Consider the following 12162-nt stretch of genomic DNA (forward strand, 5'->3'; position numbering starts at 1 on the left):
CTTTATTTCTAACAGGTAGATTCCCCCGGAATGAGATTGTTGATTCATAAAAAATGCAGATTAAAAATAAGTAATAAGTGCTGCCAGATTGCTTTTCAAACAGCTTTCTTAAAAGGCGTTTATATATAGTTCAGATTTCTTTTTTTTCTTTTTTCTTTTTTTTTTTTTTGAGACCCGAGTTCCACTCTTTTACCCAGGCTGGAGTGCGGTGGTGTAATCTCGGCTCACTGCAACCTCCGACTCCCAGGTTCAAGCGATTCTCTTGCCTCAGCTTCCCGAGTAGCTGGGATTACAGGTGCATACCACCACACCCGGCTAATTCTTTAATGTTTTTAGTAGAGACGGGGTTTCACCATGTTGGCAAGACTGGGTCTTGAACTCCTGACCTCGTGATCTGCCTGCCTTGGCTCCCAAATCACACTGGGATTACAGGCGTGAGCCACCACCCCCAGCTGTCATGTCTGCACCTTACTGCTTATGTTTTCTCACCATTCTGTAGTTCAGATTTCTACCAGTAATGCAAGAGGGCACTCCTTTCCCTGGCATTTCTGAGAGCAGTTGATATTAGATTTCTTTCATAATTGTTGTCAGTGGATGGATTTTAAGTGGGAACTCATTGTTTCTTGTTACTTATTTTCTGTTTCCCTGATCTCAATTACATCTAAACTTCTTTTCACGTTTTTGATCATTTGGATTTGGCAGTTTAGATCTGTCAAAAGACAACATCATCACAAATGTAAAGATCTCATTTGGCTTCATTTGCAATTCTAGAATTGGGCAATACCTCACTCTGTAAAACAAAATAATGTTCCAATGAATTGAGCAGAGGAGATTGGCTTTAGAGACAGAAAAGGGCTGAACAGAACAGAAACAGAGAACAAAAAGCAGATTGGCCACTTCAAAGTTTACTTTCTTTTACAATGAAGACAGAGAGACAAAACAATAGAAAGATTCATTGGTTAACATCGGGTTACTTCAGGTTAAGAATTAAAACAGAAAGAAGGTCATTATTATGCCAGCTGAAGATTGGAACTACCTGTGTGGAGAATTGGCTGTTAACTCTCCCTCCTAATTTCCTGAAAGGTCACAAAACAACTTACTATCATTTTACTTTGGTCTCGTGGAAACTTAGCATGAGTGATTCCATCTGGATTTTTAGTCTGGTCTGGTGGGGTCTAGTGCAGGAGCTTAGTCCTCAACAACACCCTCCTAAACTTTCTACTTCACAATTCCTCTTTCGGTTTAGTGCTCACCTAGGCAAGAATCTGACCAAAATGCAGGACGCCGGCGCTGGTCTCAGTCCCCATGATTCTGGGTTTCCAGTTTCGACACACCCTTCATAGGCTCCAGTGTCCTCGCGATCACGCGTCTCTCTGCATTTCCGTCATTTAGATGAAGAGAGAATGTTTGATGTTCAACAGATGTTTGTATACGAACATTTAAAACTTTTTAAGAAGATACAGCGTGCCAGGGAGACGACTTTTCTAACTATTAAGAGGATATTATGATTATCAGGTTGTACCAAGTGTTTGGAGTATGCTGCCTAGGCAGGGTCCCCATGAACTGAGCCAATTAAAATAGAATAAATCAAGGAATGAGCCAGAGAAGGAATCTACTCGTTTGAACCAAGTCACTTGTCTGCTAACTTTTTGCAACTGAGTCACTACAATACCCAATGTATTCATCTGTGTACAGCAAAAACTGTCAGCAACTATACAAATTCCTCCCTGTTCAGTTAGTAGGTAGCAGTTTATCATCTAGCACCCCAGGAAAGGCTTAAATTAAAGCAGAGAGTGTTAACTCTATAAAAGACACCACTATCATTTGAACAAACAGTTGTGTTAGAGATGTTGCTAATATACCCACTAAATGAACTAAAGGATTTCTTAGGTCCTGTAAAGATTTGGGTTTAACATGACATATTCACTACTCCTCCAAGTTACTCACCGATTCCCCAAAACCCACTGATCTTGAAATCTTAACTACAGCATCACCCTGCCAAGTAAATGTGGGCATAACTAAGAAAACTTTAAGAGGGGTAAGAGCCTAATTACACTGGGGGTCTTGCTCCGGCAGTCTTGGGAAAAGCTGTCCGCAGAATGAAGTCAGCAGCTTCTCATTCTGGTTTGTAGTTTGAATGTCTTCGGTTTATGGCACTGGACGTTTCTGTGAACTCTCTGTGTAGGCTCACACGCCAGGCATGAAACTTAGCCCTTGAAATTTACATTGAGTTGTCCAGTTTATAAGACTTCAGAAACACAGCAGTTCCCATTCTTCATGGAGAGCTGTAGCCAGAGATCAGAGAAAACTAAAATTCACAATCCAGTCTGGTCTCCAGGTAGATAATGGGAAATTGAATACAATAAGCAGGGCTACTATCCATAACAGGTGTACTATAGTTTTCTTTTAAAAATAATTTTTCAGTCTCTCTTCCCGCTGCTCAAGATGCTGAAAGGAAAGACGGCCAAGGGGAAGGTGACGGCTCCAGCCCCTGCTGTAGTGAAGAAGCAGGAGGCCAAGAAAGTGGTGAATCCACTATGTGAGAAAATTCCTAAAACTTTTGGCATTGGACAAGACACGCAGCCCAAAAGAGACCTCCCCGCTTTGTGAAATGGCCCCGCTATATCAGGTTGGAGCGGCAGAGAGCCATCCTCTATAAGCGGCTTAAAGTGCCCCCTGCAATTAACCAGTTCACCAGGCCCTGGACCGCCAAACAGCTACTCAGCTGCTTAAGCTGGCCCACAAGTATAGATCAGAGACGAAGCAAGAAAAGAAGCAGAGGCTGTTGGCCCGGGCCGAGAAGAAAGCGGCTGGCAAAGGGGACATCCTGACTAACAGACCACCTGTCCTTTGAGCAGGAGTCAACACCGTCATCACCTTGGTGGAGCATAAGAAAGCGCAGCTGGTGGTGATTGCTCATGATGTGGATCCCATCGAGCTCGTTGTCTTCTTGCCTGCCCTGTGTCGTAAAATGGGAGTCCCCTATTGCATTATCAAGGGGCAGGCAAGACTGGGACGTCTAGTCCACAGGAAGACGTGCACCACGGTCGCCTTCACACACGTGAACTCGGAAGACAAAGGCGCTTTGGCTAAGCTGGTGGAAGCTGTCCGAACCAACTACAATCACAGATATAATAAGATCCACCGTCACTGGGGAGGCAATGTCCTGAGTCCCAAGTCTGTGGCTCGCATCGCCAAGCTCGAAAAGGCAAAGGCTAAAGAACTTGCCATGAAAGGGGGTTAACTGTACACTGTTTTCTGTAAATAAAAATAATTAAAACAATGCAAATTTTTCTTCCAAAAAAATAATTTTTTAAACCACAATCATCTCATTTCTACCAAGGATAATCATGGTAAGACAAATATGTTTGTAAAATAAGTTTAGTCTCCAACTTGGCCTAGTTATTTGTGTAAGTGCACCAAGAATAACCACATTGGCTTCTTTTAAATTTGCTTTGCTGGAAATTTTGATAAGGGATCTTAGATTGAACTTTTAAAACCTCTCAGTGCTAGGAGGCCAAACCAAGGCAAACGTCATCCTTTGCCTGTAGTATCTAATAGCTTGAGGTTCCTGGGCCTGCCAGGAAGTGACAGCTTTTTACTCCTTCACTGTGAGGCTGGGAACACTTGATGCCAGGCATTTTATGTGTCTTCTCAAATATGACGTTCCAATCAAGGCCCTAATAGTATAACCAGTATTTCCAATTGTATCCTGTTGTAAAGAAAGCAATTCTTAATAAACTCATGCAAATGATCATACTGCTTTAAAAATAAGAATACTTGTGTATACTTTCCAAATTTTGGAGGGATCAGGTAGAGAGGAAAGCACCTATCTCCATTTTTGTTTACCAATGTATACTTTATCAAATTCTTATAAACTGTAGATAGCTTAAAAGAAAAAAAAGTTGTTTGTTTAAATCTGGAAGATAAAACATTACAAGAACCAGAAATGTTTCAAATAAAAAAGCTGTAAAAACCCAGGATTCCTTTTTATCAGTTCATTCTGTCTCATGTAATTAATTTTTGGTCTGTTTGATCTTGGCTGGCAGGTTCACAAACCCATCAATTATTTCATTAGTTTTAGAAAACCAAGCCCAGTGGTATCTCAAAAGCATCAGAAACCTGTACTTGTCAGAATTCTTTTCGTCCTTTCCACGCACTTCCTTGAAGACACAACACTTTAGAATTATAGTTGCTTGCAAAGAGCTCTCAGAAAAAGCATCAGAATAAGCCAGTTTAACCATGGACAACAAAACTTAAAATAGTTAAAAAAAACCTTATCAGGTTTTAAACTGCAACTTTCATTATTACAAGAGTTCATAATGATGCAATTGGCAGGGAAATTTACTATTTCTGTGGTGCACAACATTTTAGCATAGTAACCAACATTATGACTGATAACACTTATGCCAAGACATATTTTGGAACACATGTTAATAACACACCCGTGTAAATACAACTTAAAGAAAATTAGACATCATTTCTTATTTTGATGTTTCCCATGTAATTTAACGTATCGAATAAGCCCAACTGGTGTAATATCTCTCTTTTATGGATGCTTTCAGATGTTCCGGGGCCCTCTGGGGTATCCCAAAGTTAGTTCAAAGTCAAAAAGATTTAGTTTAAAAACTTTGCAATTTGATTTCAGAAAGTGTCAAAATAAAGGTTAACATTATTTGATCAAAACAGGATCATAGGTCACAGTGAAATACTAGTCATTCCTTTAACCAGAGTGATATTAAAAGATTTCAATAGAAGTTACACATTTGTAAAACAACAACATCAACAAACCTTTAACTCAGTTTTCTTAAATAATCAAACACTTAATGAAGACATGGTAGAGCACAGAAAATTATTTTGAAAAAACACAAAAATCTCCGTTTCTCCTACTCACTGGTTCCTTCCTGCCTCGTTTCTATTTCCTTCCTAAATCTATATTTTGAAACAATCTTTAAATAACCTCTGCATTAGATGAAATTATTTTTTTCTTTCAAAAAACTCAAACAAACTACGGCATATCCTTATGTTTTCCTTATAACGTTCCTTAACAAAAACACATGTCACTTTCCTTGTACGCTTGGCATACAGAATTCTTTCCCCTATTTTTAGTAATTTTAGTTGCATATATTAATTCGATTTTTAAATATTCGGCAATTACAAAGCAGCATTTTGTAAAGTCTCACCATTTCATAATATCTGCTTCTTCATAACACAATTTTTCAGTGTGAAGCAGAGCATATTTACTAACAGATCTAAACACATTTTGTTTTTCTGTATAATTAAAGAAACCAAAAAATAAACTTATGCTCAGCAATTTATGTGTCAGTATTTTATCTTGCTTAGAAATGATTCAGAAGTTTCATGAGTATCTATTACCTAATCATGACACCACTTAAAATTAAGTTACTGAAAAAGAAACAATGAAAATGAAAAGTTCATTTGTCAACTTTTAACCCATTTACATTCACCTAATTTACTCATTCTTAACAATTATGTTTAAATTGGTCGTTAAAGCCAGCCACCACCTCAAGTTATTTCTCATCGAGTCAAAGGGAGCTGCCATGTGCCATGGTTTAGAGAAGACACAGGCAGCCTGCGTCATGCACCTCCCGGGGCCAGCAGCAGCCCAGGGCAGGGCCTGTACCACAGCCTCACAGCCTGGCTGGTCAATGTCCTGGAACTGTTTCCTATAGAGGGAAGAAAGGAAGCCACAGTAGACTCTGTCTTTTCCTTTGCTCCCAAAACTGCTTCAGTTTGGTGTCACCAAGTAACTTTGCTAGGGTGTAGGGAGGTGGTTAGCTTCAGGCAAGAACTCACCGACCACTCTGGTGCCAAGCACGCTGTTCCAGGTTCTGGAACCACCAGTGAACACAACATGATCCCTTCTCAAGGTGTGTGAATATTCCGGAGGGGAAAGACACAGTAAACAGTAAGCACAATAAATGTTATCTGATGGTTATACAACATTGTGAACGTACTTAACACCACTGAATCACATACTTAAATTTGGCTAACGTGGTTGATTTTATGTTACATATATTCTGTCAAAATAAAATAAACCAAAATAGTTTTTTTTTTTTTTTTTTTTAAGTTATATAGTCGGTTTCGTCTGTTTGAAGGTGGTAAGTGCTATAGAAAAGGACCGCATAGCAAGATGAGGGAGATGGGACTTGGTGAGGGGAATCTGAAAAGGATTTCTACCATTTAGCCTTCTACAATGTCAAGATTTTTTTTTTTTTTTTTGTCACCCAGGCTGGAGTGCAGTGGCGCCATCTTGGCTCATTGCAACCTCTGCCTCCCGGGTTCAAGCGATTCTCCTGCCTCAACCTCCCAAGTAGCTGAGATTACAGGCGCCTGCCACCACACCTGGCTAATTTTTGTATTTTTAGTAGAGATGGGGTTTCACCATATTGGACAAGCTGGTCCCAAACTCCAGACCTCAGGTGATCTGCCCACCTCAGCCTCCCAAAGTGCTGGGATTATAGGTGTGAGTCACTGCACCCAGCCTGATGTCAAGGAGAATTTCTAAGACCTTGAGAGCAACTTTTGCGGATGGAAAACAATAGCTTAGGGTTATATTGATACCTCATTTAATATTATATCAATTTATCAAATTTATAAATTAAAAAATATCTCATTCATTGGGCATTTAAGTTACAGATCTTTCAGTTCTGTTTTTAAAAATAGTACATTTTAATAATGATTACCAAAAGGCATTTGCAATTTAATTAATTAAATTTCCTTAATGGGTCTTGGGAATTCTAAACTGTGGTGCCTTGGCAGATTGAATATTTTAATCTGAAGGCATGTGGGAAATAGCATGTGCAGGAAAGCCTCCCTGACCCTCCCCAGCCTTTCTCTCCTGCAGCAGAAAATCCTGGATTTTCTGACCTTCCCCTGAGGCAGGTCATATGACTGTCATTCAAGAGGTGCGTTTCCTCTACCTGGAGGGATGCTCCTGTCACAGGGAAGAGTCGGAACAAACATGCGTTGCTAAGTTCCCTCCAATTTAGGATACTTAGCTCATACCCACTTTGTGCTATCACATTTCTCCATGCTTCATCAAACCTGGCGTAAAAACATCTAAAGCTGACTGTTTCTTTGGGTCTTCATTTTCTTGTGAAGGCTCCTGTTTCGTGTAAAACTTACATTACACTGTGAGAGATGGGAAAGTTCTTCTTCAAAGTTTATATCTTAGACTACATTACAAGGAATTACAATCTCTTGCTCTATGGCCATTATCTGCTATTAGCATAAACATATGCCCATGTATATGTATTATCTAAATCAGTTACATCTTAGATCAGCTACCTTGACTCACTCCGGCATGTCTGAACAGAACTGGGCTAGCTCCAAACCCTGGTGCACGTCATTCCTTATTTGGAAACCCTCCTGACCTTCTCCTGACCAGCTTCTTCCTTGTCTTCTTTCCCCCGTATCTATTCAGGAAAATTTCAAGTGTTTAGCCAATCGGGTCAAGCATAGAATGTGAAGTCCCGTTCTGGCCAGTGGAAACTGGACACAGCAGTAGGATGATTGCGCCAGGTTATGAGAGTTATGAATGTCCCTGTCTCCTGTGTTCAGGCGTGCTCTCATGGCAAGACTGCCAACGAGTTGCCCCCTTTCTGCAGAGAGTAAACTAAGCTTGCTGAGTGATCCATTGTCTCAATGCGGATTCTTCCCTATGTTATCAACCTGTTTCCATCATACACATATTTGCATGTGTGTCTTTTGTTATAGGGGCTACAGCCACGGACTTAAGATAGGTAGAAGAAATAATATTTTTTCTTCCTTCCACTCTTAAACATCTAGTTTCTTCCTTAGTACTCCAAGTAGACTAACAAAGACTTCCCAAAAATTCAAGTAATTTTTAGAAATATGATCAAGTTAAACTTATAATGACTCATAAATTATCTTTGACATTCCAATATTGTTTACTGCTTTCTTTTATAATTTTCAGCTTAAAATTTTAAGTCAAAATTAATCTCTCGATTACATATCAAATTGGAATTACAAGGCTAATCTGTCAGTTGCTCCAGCTTACCAATTTCTCTCTCTCTTTTTTTTTTTTTTTTTTTTTTTTTTGAGACAGTTTCCACTCTGTTGCCCCCGCTGGAGTGCAATGGTGCAATCTCGGCTCACTGCAACCTCCACCTCCAAGGTTCCAATGATTCTTCTGCCTCAACCTCCCAAGTAACTGGGATTACAGGTGTGCACCCAACTAAACTTTTGTATTTTCAGTACAGATGGGATGTGGTTTCTTCATGTTAGTCAGGCTAGTCTTGAACTCCTGACCTCTAATGATCCCTACCTTGGCCTCCAAAAGTTCTGGGATTACAGGTGTGAGCCACTACACCTGGCCCCAACATATCTTACATTTCTCTTAAATATGATAAATAGTATAAACGCCATTATTCCCCCACTTATATATAAAGAGATGGGTTGGATTTCCTTCACCATCTGAATCTTTAATTTGAGCTTTTTTGGAGTTGTGCTTCACTTACCTTCGAAGGAGACAGCTGCGTGCAGCAAGCTGGGGCTTCCATCTTGGGAAGGTGAGGTTAGGCATTCTTTAGAGATTTTTGGCCAGAAAATCGGATTTGATTCCTGCCCAAGATGTTGTTGTGACATCATGAACTGTAATTGGAACTCTGAATTTTACAACAGATTTACCTAATTCTTCCTTCTGATTTCAACTTTTACCTCCTCTCTGGGTGTGGACAAATTCATTCGCTGTTTGGTCGATTTTACATTGCTTTGAAAGATGTTTTAATTTCTTTGGCTCTCTTAAGACATTTTACTGTATTCTTGTCTGGGTCTAAAGAACCTTTAAGACTATTAGCCTCTCGGTCATAACTTAATGATTCTTTTGTAACTTCTTAACTTTATTCCCTAATTTGGTCAAAGAATGCTGGATTCTTTTCATATTTCCTATCTTGCAGGTGGGTGACTCCTATAACTATTTAAAAAGCATCCACTTGGATGCCTAGTGTCTCTCGTGTTTTTGACTTTATGGTCATGTTGGAAAGGAAAGATTTCTCTTCCTCGTCCATCCTTAGGCTAATGTCTGAGATGCCTATAACAAAAAACTGATTAATAAGAGAAAAGCATATAAATGTATTGAATATAAATTTTACGTAACATGGGAGACTTTTGGAAATGAAGACTCAGAGAAATAGGTAAACCAGTGTATTTTTCATGATAGGTTTGATGAAGAAGTGGACAGTTGTGAAGTGTGATTGGATTAAAAAATGATGATTTAATGGTAATGAACGGGGAGGAATTTAGCAAAGTCTGTTACATTCTTCTCTGTGACCCTGTGTCTTCAGAGATAAGGATGTTCCTTTCCTCTGGGTAGAGAAAGGACACCTCTCAAATGAGGGTCTTAAGATCTCCTTCAGGGGAAAGCTATGGGAGAAAGTTAGAGAGTGACCTCCCTAGGTTTTATGATCTGCTTCAGGGGAGAAGAAAATGGAGAGAAGAGCGTGGCCTTTTTGCCTCTGCTGTTTTCTCAAATGCCACGGTGTTGAAAGCAGTTTGGGAGGGTCTCCAAGGATTATAGAAATTTAATCAACTCGAACAATCAGCCTGTTTTAGAGCCTCCTGCCATGAAGCCTGTTTTTCCCCAAACTCTCTGTGGAATGAGGTCATTTTGTTGGTTTCAACCAGCTCCTGACAGATCCCATCAACTGACAGATAAAAGCAAGTGACCTTCTCTCATTACAGTGATGAAGTCTCCACCCCTGAGGAGCTACAGTTTCATCACCATAATGTGCGACCTATGCAGTGGCCTGATGACTCACTGTCCCTGCACCGCTGAGATCCCCTCTCTGCATGTGCACCCTCTCCCCTCTCCATCACCCCATAAAACCCTCCTGTCACTTCCCCTTGGGGAGACACTGCTTTGAAGAGTACTCCCAGTTTCCTTACTTGAGCCAAGTAATAAAACTCCTATTGATAAAGAACTGTGCTCTCATGGAGAGTAGTTTGCTATTTGCCTGGTATTTTTTGAGTAATAGTGCCATATTTTGGGGTAGCATGTCCTGGACACTATGTTAATGTTGTGAATGATGGTATTCATAACACCAGCATGATACTAATGACAAGGGGAAAAGCTTTGTTATTCTTGAGGGGTTCTGTCTTTTAAAAATTACTTACTATTTAAATCGATACGACATGTGCACGTTTGACTATTTAAAATTAGAAAAGAACAAAGAGTGAAAAGGAACTCTCCCTCTGTCCTCTGTCCCCAGCCTCCCATGGCTCTTTTCTGGAGGCACTGTTATCATAATTTGCATTTCCTTCTAGGGATTTTGTGCATTTATAGGAATACATAGGTGTGCACATACACGTGCCGCCTCCTTAATATCCTAAGTATACACGTAACTGAAATGCAGGTTAGTAAGTTGCTGATTGCAGAGTCCAGTTAATAAGAGTGAAGTGAGGTATAAGGAAAGTGATGTATTTCCAAAGCTAGCTTAGGGGAAGAAGCACCGGTGTTCCGTCTCTAAATGCACTGCTTCACTTTTGGAGCAGAAAGTGGCGGGCTAGGCAAAGGAGCTCGTGTGTTAGCTCCAGGGCCTTACCTACCATGCCGTCGAGGTGGTGACTGTTGGTGCCTTGGTGGGCAAGTCTAGGCCAAAAACTCCTCCAGTGGGAGGGAGTTACATATCTCTCTGGAGGCAGTCTCCTAGTGGGAGAGTTTCATGGAAATCAGCTGTTAAGTCTCAAGGCGACCTCCTGATGGGTGAGAGTCCTGTAGTGAGTTTACTTTGGTCTGTAAATCAACTATTAACTCTGGAGGAGTTAGATGAACTTACCCAGTGGGGAGTATCTGATCAAGGGAGAGATAAAAGTCTATATTTGCATTTCTAAAGGGCCAAGTAGGAAGTGGGGAAAGAAGGGAATGAGAAAGGCAGAGAGAGAGAATAAACTCTCTCTTAGAAAAATGAGAGACTCAGTTACAATCTCCCACTGCCAAATTTCATTCCATTTCTGTGGGATTTGGATGGCATATTCACTCTGGCTACTTCCTGCTAAAAGGGAGTGTAGTCATTGGGCATCAGAGTGGAATCCATCTACTTTGAGTTGGAAATATTCATGAGTACCTGGACTTACATATGATGTTTGTTGAAGCAATATGGTATGCATTCTTGAGAGTCTCTGGGAAAACCTGTCTTGTGTTCTCATAGAGCATAACAGCAGTAAACTATACAACGGAGGGATATGCTTATCCCTTCAATCAGGGTCAATGTTACCAGCAGCTTTTGCCAGCAGGATGGTCCTGACTAGGCCAGGATGCTAACTCCTGGTGACCATGTGGGTCAGACATAGCTTTGATTTGTTGGTGCAGGTTTCACAAAGCTATCTGAGACATTTCCGGAATTCTTAATTATGCAGATTCCCCACTGCCAATTCTAACCAGATGCGATGACAGGTTGGCTAAGTATATATATTTAACAGGCTAAAGAAGGAGCTATGAATACTCATGAAAGTGGTCTAAGCCCTGTCTGGTTCTTGAGAATGAACCAGCTTAGTTAAATAGCTGTGTCTGGAAGTAGCATTGCAGGTGGGTTAGGCCTCTGCATGTGATGAAGGCAAACAGATTTTGAATAATAGGCATTTCTATAGAAACAGAAGAAAAACTAAAGTTAATGTTGGGTACAATTTATCCAGATGTTAGACTCAAAGCATCTTTAGGTACAGAGGAGGCGGGTAGTGCCAGTCTGACATGATTTTCTCACCTTTACTACAAGGAATTATGTAGTAGTAATTTCATTGAGTCCAGATCAGAAAAATGGAAGAAAAATTTGAAAGTGTTAATTTGAGACTTGTAGCCCAGAAAGAATTTCAGGATTCATTCCAAATTGCAAAAAGATAAAAACTCAAAAACAGTGAACCAGGCTAGGATCTGACACATAATTTTTCTCTCCAGGATCCATTTTTACTAAAGACAAATTACAGTAGAACAAATTTATTTGAAAAATATATTTCAATCTCATTATATTCAGCCTGAGTTTTTGCATTAAGTGTAGCAAGAATAATTATTTGCCATATAGGCATTTTTAAAAATTGGCTTTGCTGAAACTTTGTTCCATAGGAATCTCAGATTAGACTTTCTAAAGTCTTAAGCCCTACCACAGATTTATCTGTGCCTACAAA

At 40.0% G+C, this 12162-nt stretch overlaps 1 pseudogene; it reads left to right on the plus strand.

Moving 5' to 3' along the window:
• Window positions 1-2442: 2442 nt before the first annotated feature.
• Window positions 2443-3244, plus strand: LOC120365720 (large ribosomal subunit protein eL8 pseudogene; annotated as a pseudogene).
• The last annotated feature ends 8918 nt before the right edge of the window (window positions 3245-12162 follow it).

The sequence above is a fragment of the Saimiri boliviensis genome, chromosome 16, assembly GCF_048565385.1.
Source record: "Saimiri boliviensis isolate mSaiBol1 chromosome 16, mSaiBol1.pri, whole genome shotgun sequence".
Taxonomy (NCBI): Eukaryota; Metazoa; Chordata; class Mammalia; order Primates; family Cebidae; genus Saimiri; species Saimiri boliviensis.